This window comes from Panthera onca, chromosome D1 (genome assembly GCF_046562875.1).
Source record: "Panthera onca isolate mPanOnc1 chromosome D1, mPanOnc1 haplotype 2, whole genome shotgun sequence".
NCBI lineage: Eukaryota > Metazoa > Chordata > Mammalia > Carnivora > Felidae > Panthera > Panthera onca.
In genome coordinates this window covers 24166144-24182714 of record NC_138348.1, presented here as the reverse complement: position 1 = coordinate 24182714, position 16571 = coordinate 24166144, and positions in this window count along the sequence as shown.

The window sequence follows — 16571 nt, the reverse complement described above, 5'->3', positions numbered from 1 at the left end:
ACGGAGTTAAAAAGGAAACCATGTGTCCATCTTCTTGAGAAATAAAACTGTAGTTGTGGAGTAATTTTCTTGGTTTTGTTTCTAAATGAGCCCTACTATATTTAGAAGGATATTATGTGCATATCCAAATAATGAAAACTGTATAGAATTTTATTTAAGATAATAAAAAATAATAGGAGGGATCTGAATAATAGGAGTTCTCATCCCCAGTGTAGGATTTATTAGTTTAGTCACTTTGGGCAACCAACTTAGCCACTCTTAAGTCTCAACATTGTCATCAGTAAAATATGAAATCAGTGTGTTTCTGAAAATTATTTTAGGGATGGGAATAATGTAACCATTCACTCGAAACTAATCAGAAGATGGCAGCACATAGTAGTAGCAGCAAGAACAGTCATGGTAATAAGAAATAGTATCAGTGGTAATTATAATATTACTAAGCAGACACACTAATAGATGCAGTAGCAGAAACACTTATTTTAATAAATGTAATAGGGGTGAAAGTAAATTAGGCAGTTTTTTTTTTTTTTTTACCCAAATAGCTATGCACCCAGAGGCATATTTAAAAAAAAATGTATTTTGATAAAGCAAATGATCAGGAAGTATGGCCAGAGCTTTGGCTTGCAATCCCAAGAACTCAGACTTCTACACAAGAAAGGACAAAGGGGTAAATAAATTTAATTTCTAATGGTTTAGAGAGTTTAATTAGATTTATGCTTCCTCACCCAAACTGTCTCCTAAATTAGAATATTTCTTACATTATCTGCCTTAAACTCTCTTAGGAGAACAGACTAGAAAGAAGAGAGCAACTGAGCTGGGGGCAGTTAACTGAGGAGTGTATTTTACCTATGAACATACCAGAGGGTTAAAAGTTTTGGCTAGAGACTAACTGAAGGCCTCACATCATATTCCATAAGTTGTGCATGTTCCACAGGTGGTCCCCATAATTTCCTTTCCTTTTCTTCTGTTGGACCCCACCCCTCAGATTGGGGTATAAATTGAACTGCCTAGAAATTTAGCTTAACAGGGTTCACTTACAAGAACAACAAATCAGTAGGGTCAAAAACTTGGAGTGTCTGGTTTTAACAAATTTGGTTGAAAATGTAACTTTAGGGATTCACAGAGTGACACTGCTAAAGAGAAATCCCATGCCTGGGAAGGGGGGAAATGTAAATAACAAGCAATGTTGTAATTTGCTGGATTATTATCTTCTATGGAGGAATTATTTCAGAAACTCATTAATACAAGTTAAGGACCTACTATTCATAGTGCAGTGCTTCTCTGTAGGACTGGATGATTGCTTTACGAGTGTTATTTTTAAAGATATTTCCAGTAACTGCACAGCAGCTTTTCAATGTTGAGAAAAGTGCATTCATAGAGCTAGATGAAAGCCAGTTTGGTGGAGGACATTATTTGTAAGCTCTGACTTCATAAGATTTCACTCTGAAAGGAATATTCAAATATGTAAAAATAAATTAGTATTCTGGGACTTCCCAAGTAAGGAAAATATACTAATAACCCTTTTTATCACAATATTTTAAATTAAGTGAAATATGGAAAAAAGTCTAATAAAATCATTGAAAAGACAAATGACAGACTCAGAACTTTAGGAGAAATAGGAATCTTGAAATATCATAAAAATCTCTTTTTCATCACCTCTCTGTCCATTTCTGTCTCTCCCTCTTCTCCCTTACAAGTACACATCCATGTACACATGATAGCATGGTGCAAGAGAACGACAAAGTTATTTAGTAACCCAGGGAATACCTTTTCATCAACAGATGTTTTATTGCCTATTTACTGTGTTAGTTACTAAGAATAAGAGTATTGGTGATGATGGATATAGTGTTTACCTTCATGGTAATAAAGTCGACACATTTAGCAATGTAATTACTCTCTCCCCACCTCAATCGGACAGATTTAGTAAGCATTCTTTGAAAACATGCAACCAAAGGATTTGTCATAGTCTGAGATCCCAAGGAATAATCCTAGTAGATTGTGAATATTTGAACTGATACCTGACAATGAGTAGAATTTGACTATGAAAGCAGGTAAAGGATGGAGAATAGTATATGCAATTGAGACAGCATTTGTCAATATCCTGGAAATGGGAAGAATTGAGGAGGAAAATAAAAGCTAATTTTGCTGAAATTCAGAAAGGAAAGTGGTGTAAGTTGCAAGAGGTGAGGCTGGAAGGATAGGAAATGGCTAAACTACACAGGCTTTTGAGGTCATTTTAGGTGTTTGTTATCTTAAGAACATTAAAAAGGCTTTGAAACTTTTAAACAGAGAAACAACATTGATTTGGGTTTTCAAAAGACCATTCTAGGTATCATGTATCAAATAGAATGGAAGAGATTAGAGTAGTTTGGAGAATAAAAGGCCATTTAAGAAGATAGAGCAGTAATCTGGATGAGAAAGAAATCTGTTTAGAAACTTAAGTGGAGGGACAGATGGATGGCTCAATCAGTTAAGCATCTGACTTTGACTCAGGTCATGAACTTGTGGTTTGTGAGTTCAAGCCCCTGATCAGGCTCTCTGATGTCAGTGGGAGCCTGCTTCGGATCCTCTGTCCCTCTCCCTCTCTGCCCCTCCCCCTCTTCTGCAGGTGTGCTCTCTCTCTCAAATATAAATAAACATTAAAAAAAAAAAAGAAACTTAGGGCGCCTGGGTGGCTCAGTTGGTTAAGCTACTGACTTCAGTTCAGGTCATAATTTTGAGGTTCATGGGTTTGAACCCCACGTTGGACTCTGTGCTGACAGCTCAGAGCCTGGAGTCTGCTTCAGATTCTCTCTCTCTCTCTCTCTCTCTCTCTCTCTTTCTCCCTCCCTCCCTCCCTCCCCTTCTCCCTCCCCTACTCATGCTCTGTCTCTGTCTCTTAAAAATCAGGAAATAGGGGCGCCTGGGTGGCGCAGTCGGTTAAGCGTCCGACTTCAGCCAGGTCACGATCTCACGGTCCGTGAGTTCGAGCCCCGCGTCAGGCTCTGGGCTGATGGCTCGGAGCCTGGAGCCTGTTTCCGATTCTGTGTCTCCCTCTCTCTCTGTCCCTCCCCCGTTCATGCTCTGTCTCTCTCTGTCCCAAAAATAAATAAAACGTTGAAAAAAAAAATTTAAAAAAAAAAAAATCAGGAAATAAAACATAAAAAAAAAGAAACTATGAAGCAAAAATGGAATGTACACAGGTATGGATAAGATGGGACTCTGAAAGAATAGATGCCAATGGATACACCTAGCTCTTAGAAGCCAAATGGATTCGATTTTGAATGGGTGCCAACATCAGAATGCCATTGGAATGGGGTAACCTAGAGAGAGTTATGGAGTTGGTTTATAAAGCAGTGACCCTAGGGCAAATCAAAAGGTAGACAGACCTCGAAAACACTCCTCGGTTAATACAAAGTTAATTACTGTGTATGATCAGGGAATTGAGAAGATTTGCCCCAATAAAGTGTCATAATCCCTTGCCCGGTTTTTAGTCCTTAATGAAATAGTTTTTGGAGCCTTAATAAGGTGTATCATTAAGTGTTTACTGTGGAGAGAGGAATATCAAACATTCTGAGGACTGTTGGAATAAGTTCCGAGTAGAGGTTGGTAAACAGTGGTCTGAAGAATCATTATATGTCCCTTGTTAGCAGTGAGGCAAGTGGGAGACGATAAATAGAGGCCTGGTCCAGGTATAGTTCACAGTGGCTTAAATGACAATTTCCATGCTGTCTGAATGTAGAATTGAGTAGACATATTTGGTCATTGGTGGAACCCCCACATTGGTTTAGGGCTGTCATCCTGGGAAAGGCTGAAGGAAGACTATGAAACTGCTCTCTTCCCTAGGAGCACTGACAAAAATTAATGCTATCCTTTTCTTTTTTTTTAAGTTTATTTATTTATTTATTTTGAGAGTGAGCAAGTGGGGGAGGGGCAGAATGAGGCAGAGAGAAAGAGAGAATCTCAAGCAGAGAATCTCTGCACTGATAGAGATTCCCAGAGGGGAACTCAAACCCACGAACATATCATTACCTGAGCTGATATCAAGAGTCAGACGCTTAACTGAGATACCCAGGCCTCCCAAATTAATGCTCTCCTTAAATAACTAAAGGATGCATGTGTATTAGTTCACATCTTCCCACCTAACTCACCAGCCTGGGCTCTGCACAAATAAGGCAGATATTGAAGGATAAAAGAGAACTAATACATACTAAACCAAGGAGTAGTTCCAATGCCAGAGGAGGTATTTTTGATAGAGCAAGTTCATATAGCCTCAGGTGGGAGGCTATAGTTAATTTGAGATGTATTCTTATCTATCTCTATCAAAATAAAGGATCAAAAATTATTTGAACTTAGTTAGACAACACAACAATATAAATTTACAGTCTAGTTCCAGGGCTTTATTAATACTCTTATCCAGATATAATATATAAACCCCTGGTACAGGTGGACATTCCACAGAACATCATACTGGTTCATTACACTGATGACATCATGCTACTTGGATTGAGGATGTGGTGAACATATAGGACCTGGTAAGACATAGGTAGTCAAGGGGGTGATAGGTTAAAAACTAGAATCATGAAAACCTGCATGAGTATATTTTTTATATTTGAATTTTTATCTTAATTTTAATTAATTGACTATTTTTAGTGGTTTTAGGTTTTAGGGAAAAATTGAGCAGAAAGTACAGAGTTTCCTCTGCCCCTGTGCATTTTTACCTGTTATTAATATATTTCATTGGATATAATTTATTACAATTTATTGCATCAGGTTATTGTAATTGATGAACCAGCATTTATATACTATTGTTAACTGAATATTAAGTGAAAGAGTAAATTTTAGAGATTAAAAGTCAGCATAATACACCATTTAAAAAATTTATTAAAAAATTTTAACGTTTATTCATTTTTTGAGAGAGAGTGAGAGTGGGTGCGAGGGAGGGGCAGAGAGGGAGACACAGAATCCAAAGCAGGCTCCAAGCTCTGAACTGGCAGCACAGAGCCTGGTGCGGGGCTCGAACTCACAAACCGTGAGATCATGACCTGAGCTGAAGTCGGACACTTAACCAATTGATCCACCCAGGCATCCCTAAAATTAAGGGTAGAGGTGTCTGGGTGGCACAGGTGGTTAAGCCTCTGACTCTTGATCTTGGACCAGGACGTGATCTCACATTTCGTGAGTTAGAGCCCCGCATCGGGCTCTGCACTGCTGGTGCAGAGCCTGCTTGGGATTCTGTCTTTCCCTCTCTCTGCCCCTCCCCTACTTGTGCTCTCTCTCTCTCTCTCTCTCTCTCTCTCAAAATAAATAAATAAACTTAAAAAATTTAAAAAAAATTAAAGGCAATAATATTAAGAAAATAAATGTCTACAGTTGTAGTAAACTATACAAAATGGAAAGCAAAAGCATGATGCAATGAATTCAGGATTATAGTTCTCTCAGGTTGAAAGTAGGTGGGGTATGGAGGAGCTGTGGCTGACTATTTTTTATAGTTGTCAGCTTTCATTTTACCTTATTTGAAATATGTATATGATAAACATTTACACCAATATTGCATTTGAGCATCTGTAAAATATTACTAAATATTTATGTTGTAACAAACTCATTTATTTATAGGAAAGTTCCTTAACAAAAGGTGATAATTAACAAGGAAAGAGAGATGAAATTAAAGCAAATCACACTCCCAAACTCAAATGTAGTCAATTTGCTGCCATTTAGTAGAAGGGCACTGTCTTAGCATTTAAGAACATTTCATTTTTAGAGGACAGCAAAATAATTAGTGATGACAAGAAGTTATCAAGAACCAGTGAAATTGTCTTTGGTGTACTCAGTTAGATAAGTCTAAGAAGCAGGAATTCTTTTTTTAAATAATTCATTGATTTTTTTTTCACTTCAAAGGCAATTTGCACTGAATGCAGAAAACTTGGGAATCAGAAAAGTATGGGGTAAAATAACAGCATCACAACTAATGTTAAGAAGATATTCACTATGGCTAGGTCCTGGATAATACATATGTTAAGTTTATATATAATACATATATTAAATATAAATATATACATATATATACATAATATATATTTGTGTATATGTTTGGTACTTATTACCAACTATATATACATTTATATAGAGTTGTGTATATATGTATATATACACAACTATATATATATATATATATATATATATATATATATATATACACAACTCTATATAAATGTATATATAGTTGGTACTATAGTGATAATATAACTTTTACCCTAATATTTTAAACTTAGCAATGCACTCTAAATATATTCTACTTTTATTTATTTAGAAAAGTTTTAATGTTTTATTTATTTTTGAGAGACGGAGACAAAGGGAGATAGAGTGTGAGTGGGGGAGGGGAGGGGCAGAGAGACAGGGAGACACAGAATCCAAAGCAGGTTCCAGGCTCTTAGCAGTTGGCACAGAGACTGATGCAGGGCTCAAACCCATAAGCCATGAGATCATGACCTGAGCTGAAGTTGGATGCTTAACTGACTGAGCTACCTAGGCGCCCCAGATTCTCCTTTTAAATGATGGTTTTAAACCTGTTTGAAAGGTTGTAATATCCATTATATAATTTCATTTTAATATTCCTCTTAAAAATTATATATGATAAACTCAAAAAGATGTTTATACTTAAAATATATTAGGAAAGGGGAGTGACTGGGTGGCTTAGTCAGTTAAGCTTCTGACTCTTGATTTCAGCTCAGGTCCTGATCTCACAGTTCAGGAGTTTGAGCCCTGAGATGGGCTCTCCACTGACAGCTTGGAGCCTGGTTGGGATTCTCTCTCTGCCCCTCCCCTGCTCTCTCTCTTTCTCTCTCAAAAGAAATAAACAAACTTAAAAAATGTATTCGGGAAAGAATATCTTTAAAATAATTTCTGGCTGAAAGGTAAACACATTATTAAGACTTTTGTTTTATATTTCCTTATTGCCCTATAAAAACCCTTAGCAATTGATAATATCACCAACACTTTTTTTTATCATCTTTTCAATATTGTTCTTTTAGGAAATAAATCAGGTCTTATAACTGTCTTAATTTACATATATAACATTTTATTTTAAATACTTATTTTTGACTTTATATTAGGCTTCTGCGTGTAAATTGTTCATATCCATCTCTTTATTTTTCTTCTCTCTCTCTTTTCTCTATTGCTGTCTTGTTCTTCTCAATGATTTATTTAGGTATGCATTTCTTCCTCTGTATCCAATAAAAAAACAATCCCTAGATACTGATAGAATTCTGTATTATTAACATCTTACCTTTGTCTCAAAGACCGCTTAAAAATCAGCAATAAGAAACGAACAACCTGGTTAAAGAACGGGTCAAAGTCCTGTGCAAACACCTCACTAGAGAAAATACACAGCTGGTAAATAAGCATATGAAAAGATGCCCCACTTAATATGTCATCAGGGAGATGCAAGTTAAAACATCAATGAGATACTGCTCCACACTTATTAGAATGCCCACAATCTGGAACACTAACAACACCAAATGCTGGCAAGAATGTGGGCCTAAAGGTCTCTCATTCGTTATTGGTGGAATGCAAAATGGTACAGCCACTTTGCAAGACAGTTTGGAGATTTCTAACAATACTAAACATGCTCTTCCCATGTAATCCAGCAACGTCACTCCTTGGTATTTACATAAATGAATTGAAAACTGGTGTGTATACAAACACAAGTGTTCAGAGCAGCTTTATGTATAATTGCCAAAACTTGGAAGCAACCAAGATTTCCTTCAAGAGGTAAAGGGATAAATACACTGGGATAATCCAGACAATGAAGTATGATTCATCCCTAAAAAGAAATGAGCTAATAAGCCATGAAAAGACAGGGAGTTACCTTAAGTGTATGTTACTAAGTGAAAGAAGCCAATATGAAAGGGCTACGTATTATGTGATTTCAATTATATGACATTCTGGAAAAGGCAAAACTAGAGAAAGAGTAAAAAAAAATAGGTGGTTGCCAGGAATTGGTGGGAGAGAGGTATGAATAAATGGATTACAGAGGAATTTTAGGACAATGAAAATAGTATATGACACCATGATGGATACATGTCATGATACATTTGTCCCAGCTCATAAAATATGTACCACCAAGAGTGAAACATAAGATAAACTATGGACTTTGGTTGATTATGATGTGTCAGTGGAGGTTCATTAGTTGTAACATAGTTACCACTCTGGTGCAGTATTTTGATAATGGAGGAGGCTATATATATATGAGGGGGACGAATAGACAAGAAATCTCTGTACCTTCCCCTCAATTTTGCTGTAAACCTAAAATTGCTCTAAAATTTCTGTCTTATTTTTTTTAATCTGGATAAAACCAGATTTTTAGATGCTGAAAATTATAATCAAATACTTGGAATAAAGAACCTGATGAACATTCATTCTAATGTATTAAATCAGTACTAGAGATGACATAATTGAGTGGTTCTCTGAGAATACAAAAAAGAACAAAGAGAATATAAAAAGTTGATAGAGATGAAGGGTCAACAGATATCCAATATTTAGGTTTTGACCATACCAGAAAGAATGAAAACTAAGCAATATTTGAACAGATAGTACAAATAAAGTGTCATGGGCTGAAAATAAGATGAAATCTCCAGTTGAAAAGATGGATAGTGAGAAAGATTGGCTCACAATAATAAACTGAGGATAGTACAGTTGTATCTAATATAAATTGAGTGCATTAAATTTGGATAACACAATGATATGATTCCTACTTACCATTATAGCCATGCTATAAGGTAGATATTTTGAAAAGGAAGACACAAATTTAGATATTTTGCCTAAATTCACACAACTAATACAGTGTTATTCACAGATTCAAACATAGATCTATCCATTTCCAAATCACGTATTTATATTTACCAGATATACTGGGATGATAAAACTACATAAATTTTAAAGACTGTTTAATTTGAAAGTGAACAAAATGAGCAGAAAAGTCGCACTTAGCGAGTTTAAAAAAAAATAAAAACTCAGATTTCTCTACATTAGTACAATGAGAGGATGCATCAGTCATGGGGATAGTGCAGTTTTTAAATGAAAATATTTTCATTTAAAATATAGTAGTACTATATTGTACACCTGAAACTAATATTACACTGTATGTTAACTAACTGGAATTTAAATAAAAACTTAAAAAAATAAAATATAGTTCTCAATTCTATAGAAGATTTCATCCAGTTAATATAAGTGAGAATTATTCTGTAAATATCTTTAAAAACTCCTTGATAGAAAAAAAATATTTTAAACCTAAAAAAATAAGTAATGCTATTTTTATCCCTTTTCTACTCTTACCCATTGTATTTTCTTTTTCACTTTGTTGGGTTTTTTTTATGATTATTTATTTTTTTTGAGAGAGAGAGAGGGAGAGAGAGGGAGAGAACATGCAAGGGTGGAAGAGGGGCAAAGAGAAGGAGAGAGAATCCCAAGCAGGCTCAGCTCTGTCAGCACAGAGCCCAGTGCAGGGCTCGAACTATGAGACCATGATATGAGCTGTAACCGAGAGTTAGATGCTTAACCAACTGAGCCATCCAGGAATCCCTCACTTTGGTATTTGTTATATAATCTGTTCAAAGACAACAGGAAACACTGACAAATTAAAATTATTCATAGTATGAGATCAATATAAAATAGTTTAATAAAGCTTCTATGCCCCTAAGAGTAGTATGAAGATGACAAATCATCAAGAGAGTCTAAAGGGGCAAAGTTAAAAAAGCATATATTTTAAATATTGGAAACCAGTGTATTAGTTCCCTATTACAGCTGTAACAATTTACCAGAGACTTGTTGTCTTAACACAAATTTATTATTGTACTGTTCTGAGGGTCAGAAGTTCAAAACTGGTATCCCTGGGCTGAAGTCATCATGTTGTAATGGCTGAGTTCCTTCTGAAAGCTCTAAGAGAGAATCTGCTCCTCTGCTTTATCCAGCTTCTAGAGGCTGCTGGCATCCCTTGATTTGAGAGATCTCCTTCCTCCACTTTCAAAGCTACATCTGGCCAAGTTTTTCTCACACTAAAATCTCTGTTTTTTTATCTTTTGCTTTCCTCTTCTATTTATGAGGACCCTTGTGAAAACTTCTTAATTCTATCTTCAACCTTAGTTTCCCTTCACCACCTACCTGTGTACATATTCTGGGATTTATTATTTGGACATCTTTGGGAGGTTGTTATTATACTTAACACCCCAACATTTGGCTTCCCAAGATCCATATCTATCCCACTTGCAAAATACATTTACTCTATCCCAAGACCTCCCCAAATCTCAGTGAATAACAGTGTCAACTTGGCTTCCAAGTATCATCTAAATCTCAATAGCTTAAAAGCCCCAAATTTCATTATCTGAATAATCAAGAAGTGGTATTAGCAAAACGCTGCATATAATCCATCTTGGAGCCCAGTTTTTCACTTTTTCTCTATTATGTTTCTAGATTATCTGTAAGTAGAATTATTTTAATTATTTTTTAATTTTATTATGTTATATTTTATTTTTTGAGGTTTTTGCTTATTTAGTTTCAGAAGTAGAATTCCGTGATTCATCACTTGCATATAACACCCAATGCTTATCACAACAAGTGCCCTCCATGGTATCCATCATCCATCTTGCCCATCCTGCCCCACTTCCTTCTGTCAACCCTCAGTTTGTTCTAAATCTTTAAACTCCTTTGTCATTTGTTTCCCTTTCTTCTCTTCCTTCCCTTCCCATATGTTCATCTTTTTTGTCTCTTAAACTTCACACATGAGAGAAATAATATGGTATTTGTCTTTCTGATTGATTTATTTCACTTAGCATAATACATTCTAGCAGTATTCATCATTGCAAATAGCAATATTTCATTTTTTTGATGGCTGAGTAATATTTGTATGTATATAATATATATGTGTGTGTATATATATATATATACACACATATATATATATATTATACACACACACACACACACACACACATACCACATCTTTATCCATTCATCAGTTGATGGACATTTAGGCTCTCTCCATCGTTTGCATATTGTTGATAATGCTGTCATAAACACAGGGGTGCATGTGCCCCTTCACATCTATATTTTTGTATCCTTTCAGTAAATACCTAGTAGTGCAATTGCTAGATTGTATAGTAATTCCATTTTTAGTTTTTTTGAGGAACCTCCATACTCTTCTCCAGAGTGGCTGCATCAGTTTGCATTCCCACCAGCAGTGCAAGAGAGTTCCCCTTTCTCCACATCCTGGCCAATACCTGCTGTTTCTTGTGTTGTTAATTTTAGACATTCTGACAGGTGTGGTGGTATCTCATTGTGGTTTCATTTGTATTCCCTAATGATGAGTGATGTTGAGTATCTTTCATGGGTCTGTTAGCCATCTGGATATCTTCTTTGGAAATGTGTATTTACGTCTTCTGCCCATTTCTTAACTGGATTATTTGCTTTTTGGGTTTGACTTTGAGAAGTTCTTTGTAGATTTTGGATACTACCCCTTTATTAGAAATGCCATTTGCATATATATTCTCCCATTCCTTAGACTGCGTTTTAGCTTTGTTGATTGTTTCCTTCACTGTACATAAGCTTTTTATCTTGATGAAGTCCCAGTAGTTCATGTTTGCTTTTATTTCCCTTGCCTCCAGCGATATGTCTAGTAAGAAATTGCTCTAGCTGAGATCAAAAAGATTTCTGTCTGTGTTCTCCTCTAGGATTTTGATTTCCTGTCTCACATTTAGGTCTTTCATCCATTTTGAATTTATTTTTGTGTATGGTGTAAGAAAGTGGTCCAGGTTCATTCTTCTGCATGTTGCCATCCAGGTTTTCCAACATTTGTTGAAGAGACTGTTATTTTCTATTCAATATTCTTCCCTGCTTTGTTGAAAATTAGTTGACTCTATAGTTGTGGGTCTGTTTCTAGGTTTTCTATTCTGTTCCATTGATCTATGTGCCTTTTTATGTGGGTCTATTTCTAGGTTTTCTGTTCTGTTCCATTGATCTATGTGCCTTTTTATGTGCCATGACCATACTGTTTTAATGACTACAGCTTAGTGATATAACTTGAAATTGGGAATTGTGATGCCTCCAGTTTTTTTGTTTGTTTTTCTTTTTCTTTTTTCATGATTGCTTTGTCTGTTCAGGCTCTTTTGTGGCTCCATAGAAATTTTAGGATTTTGTGAGCTAGCTCTGTGAGAAATACTGGTGGTATTTTGATGAGGATTGATCTTGGTTTTGTTTTGTTTTGTTTTGTTGTTGTTTTTAATCCATTGTAATACCCTATATCTTTTGATTGGAACATTTAGTTCATTTACATTCAGGGTAATTATTGAAAGACATGAGTTTAGTGCCATTGTGTTACCTGTGAAGTTAGTGTTTTTAGTAATGTTCTCTGTTCCTTTCTAATCTTTGTTGTTTCTGGTCTTTTTCCCCCCACTCAAAGAGTCCCCCTTAATATTTCTCACAGGGCTGTTTTAGTGGTCATGAACGCCTTTAGTTTTTTGTTTGGGATACTCTTTATCTCTCTCTCTTTATTCTGAATGACAGCCTTGATGGATAAAGTATTCTTGGCTGCATATTTTTCCCATTCAGCACATTGAATATATCCTGCCATTATCTCTGGCTTGCCATTTTCTGTAGACAGATCTGCTGGCAACCTGATCTGTCTTCCTTTTCTGTTTTTAGGAATCTTTCCTTGTCTGTGTATTTTGTGAATTTACCATGATATGCCTTGGCAATGACCAGCATTTGTTGAATTTAATGGGAGTTCCCTGTGCTTCTTGGATTTAGATATCTGTGTCCTTCCCCAGATTAGGGAATTTTTCAGCTATATTTTGTTTGAATAAATCCTCTGCCTCTTTTTCTCTCTCTACATCTTCTGGGACTTCTATGGTAAGAATATTACATTTTGGTAAGTTACTGAGTCTACCTTCATGATCCATTACCTTAGTTTCCCTCTTTTTTCCAGCTTCGTTGTTTCTCATAATTTTTTTCTTCTGTATCACTAATTTGTTCCTTTGATTCATCCATCCTTGCTGTTATGACATACTTTGGGTTTGTATCTTGGTTGTTATAGCATTTTAAATTTTGTCATGACTAAATTTTAGCTCTTTCATCTGTGAAGTATGGAATTCTCTAGTGGCTTCTATGCTTTTCTCAAGCCCAGCTGGAATCCTTATAATTGCTGTTTTAAATTCTATTTCAGACATCTTACTTATATCTCTGTTGATTAAATCTCTGGCCATCATTTCTTCCTGTTTTTTCTTTTGGGTTGAATTCCTCTGTTTTGTTATTTTAAAGGGAAAAAAATAATAAAATTAAATTAAATTAAAAAAATAAATGAATAAAGGAAGGAAGCTAGATTATAGGTGTGTTTTATTTGCTTGCTAAGAGAAGCTTGATAGAAAAAGGAAAAAAAAGATAAAAAAATGAAAATTAAAAAAAATTAGCTGGCCATTTGCAGCAATGTGAACAGAACTGAAGGGTATTATGCTAAGTGAAATAAGTCAGTCAGAGAAAGATACCATATGTTTTAATTCATGTGTGGATCTTGAGAAACTTAACAGAAGACCATGGGGGAGGGGGATGGGGGAAAAGTTACAAACGGGGAGGGAGGGAGGGAGGCAAACCATAAGTGACTCTTAAAGAGAACAAACTGAGGGTTGATGGGGGGTGGGAGAGAGGGGAAAGTAGGTGATGGGCATTGAGGAGGGCACTTATTTTGATGAGCACTGGGTGTTGTATGGAAACCAGTTTGACAATAAAGTATATTAAAAATAAATACATAAAAATAAATAAATAAAATAAATTTAAAAAATAGCTGTTTATCCAAGAAAAAAAAAAAACAGAAACAAACAAAAACCCCAAAAGAAGCTGTATCCTGTTTCCCCTAGAGTTGAAGCTTTGCAGCACTCTGTGATCAATAGACTTGTGAGCAAGGGGTTTGTGATGGTCTTTTGAGGGAGGAGCCTGCTGCTCTGATTCTCAGGTCCACTTGCCCTAATGGAGATATGCCTGGAGGGTGCAGGGAGGGGCGGGGCTTAGCGTAGTGGGTCTCTTCTCCACTTGGTGGTGCTGTTTGGCTCACTGAGGTCCAACAGTGCTAGTGGGCTAGGGATGAGAAAAGCTATACCCGACTCTCTAGTGTCTGGAGCAAGTTGTTCCTGCTGTCACAGATATGAAAACAGTCACCCCTCCTGTGTCCCCAGCTTCTGTCAGATTCCTACCTTTACCATGTCTTTGATGGAGCTGCCAAGTGGTACAGCACTCCTATATTTTATCTCATGTATGGCTGTGTTTCAAAAGCCCACATTTCAGGGACCCCTAGGCTCAGACCCATATTGGTCCTCTGGGGGATGGTCTTGCCCCATTGTGGCTGGTGCTGGCTTATCCCAGAAAACAGTTTCTTGACAGAGCAGTAATAGCAGCTTGGAGTTTATGGTAAATCACAACACATAGCTGTTACTAGGATTTGCTGCCCTCAGGTGGTGTCTTTGTTCCTGTACTGGTGAACGGGGAAGCTTTATGGTGCCTACAGAGTCTTTTGTGTGTGGAGAGGCAGTATCACCTCTACCAAATGCACTGCAAGCAGGAGCTTCTCCTCCTCTGACCCAGGGGCTCCTCAGGCTGTTGCCAGCACCTGGGGATCTGTCTTGCTTCCTCACTTAGGAAGGGGCCAGGGGCTGAGCTCTGTACTCCACTGTTTATAAAAAACTGGTGGTATTGAAACTTCCTCCTTTTTCCCAATGTTTTTGGGGAAAGCTTTCTTATGTAGTCCCCTGTACGTGTTTTCACTTTTTTCCCGTCTCTCTGTCTGTCTGTCTGTCTGTCTAGCTACTCTATGTGATCAGGGCTTCCTGCGGTGCCCATGGCTCTTTTCTCCACCAATCAACTCTCTGTAGTGTGTACCTTCCGTGGGTCATTTTTTCTGTTTGTAGATGTGCAGCTTTGTTCTCTAAGACTTCTGGTTAATTTCTTGGGTGTTCAGCATGATTTGATATTTATCTAGCTGTCTGGGGGGAGGAGCCATCTTAACCCTCTCTCTTAGTTATTTAAATCTATATTATTTTATTGTGAGATGCTGTTTCAATATTTATAATTTTCTTATGGATGAAATACAAAAGCATGAAACTGTTTTTAATCAAAGATAATGTTTACATAAGTTTACAAAGTTTACATAAACTTATAGAAATTAAAGGGAGAGTGGGCTATTTCCAAATCATTTTATGTGATCAGTGTAACGTTAATTCTAAAACCTAGCAAAGGTGATGCAAGAAAGATCTATGATGCATGAGAAAATATTAGCCAATGAACTCTAGCAATATATAGAAAGGAAAATATGGTGTGACTAAATCTTTTATATATAGAATGCAAAAAGTTAAATAGTTTGGTTCAAGGAGAGACAGTTATAACAGTGGAATACAACAGAGTCAAGAAATAGACCCTCATATATAGAGTCAATTAAATTTTGTTTCTTAAAAAAACCAAACACAGTTTATTAATATATAATTTATATATCATATGAGTTAGGCTGAGAAATAGACCCCAAAGATGTTGATATCATAATCCCTATGACTTGTAAATATGTTACTTAATTGATGAAAGGGATCTTGTTGATCTAAATTAAGATCCTGAGATGGATTATTATCCTGGTGAGCCCAGTGAAATCACAAGGGTCCTTAAAAGAGAAGGCAGTAGAGTTAAAGTCAGAGAGAAGAGCCTGTTACAATGGAAGCAGAGATTGGAGTGATGTACTCTGAAGATGGAGACAACATCCATAAGTTAAGAGATACAGATAGCTTCTAAAAGGTAGGGAATAGATTGTCCTGTAGAGTCTACAGAAGAAACGAGTCTTGTCTACACTTTGAAATTAGCCAAGTGAGGCCAATTAGCCAATTGGCCTCCATAGCTGTAAGAGAATAAACTTATGTAGTCTTAAGCCACTATATTTGTGGGCAATTTGTTAAAACACCATAGTAAAGTAATGCAGTGTATATAGTTCACCCATTTAAAACATACAATGCATTGGTTTTTGATATATTCACATAGCTGTGCTGTCATCACCACAATCAATTTAGGAACATTTTGATTATCCCTAAAAGAAATTTTACTCCCTTTAGCTATCACCTGCAATTACCCCAACCTCCCTAAACAACTACTTATTTATGAAATTTCCTATCTCTATAAATTTGCCTATTCCATACATATCATATAGATGTGTATAATTTTTTGAGCCTGGCTTCTTTTACTTAAAGTGATGTTTTCAAGATTCATCCATGCTACAGCATGGAATAGTACCTCATTTATTTTGATTGCTGAATAACACGGTGAAACCTTGGTTTGCAAGCATAATTCATTCCAGAAACATGCTTGTAATCCAAAGTACTTGTACATTAAGGCAATTTCAAGAACCATTGGCTCAGTTGTGATCATGTGATGTTCAGCATCACGTACTATTGTATTGCAAGACATGGCTCATTTATCATGTTAAAATTTATTAGAAGTGTTTGCTCATCTTGCAGAACACTCACAGAACAAGTTACTCTCAATCTAAGGTTTTATTGTATTTCCCTGTATGGCTATAC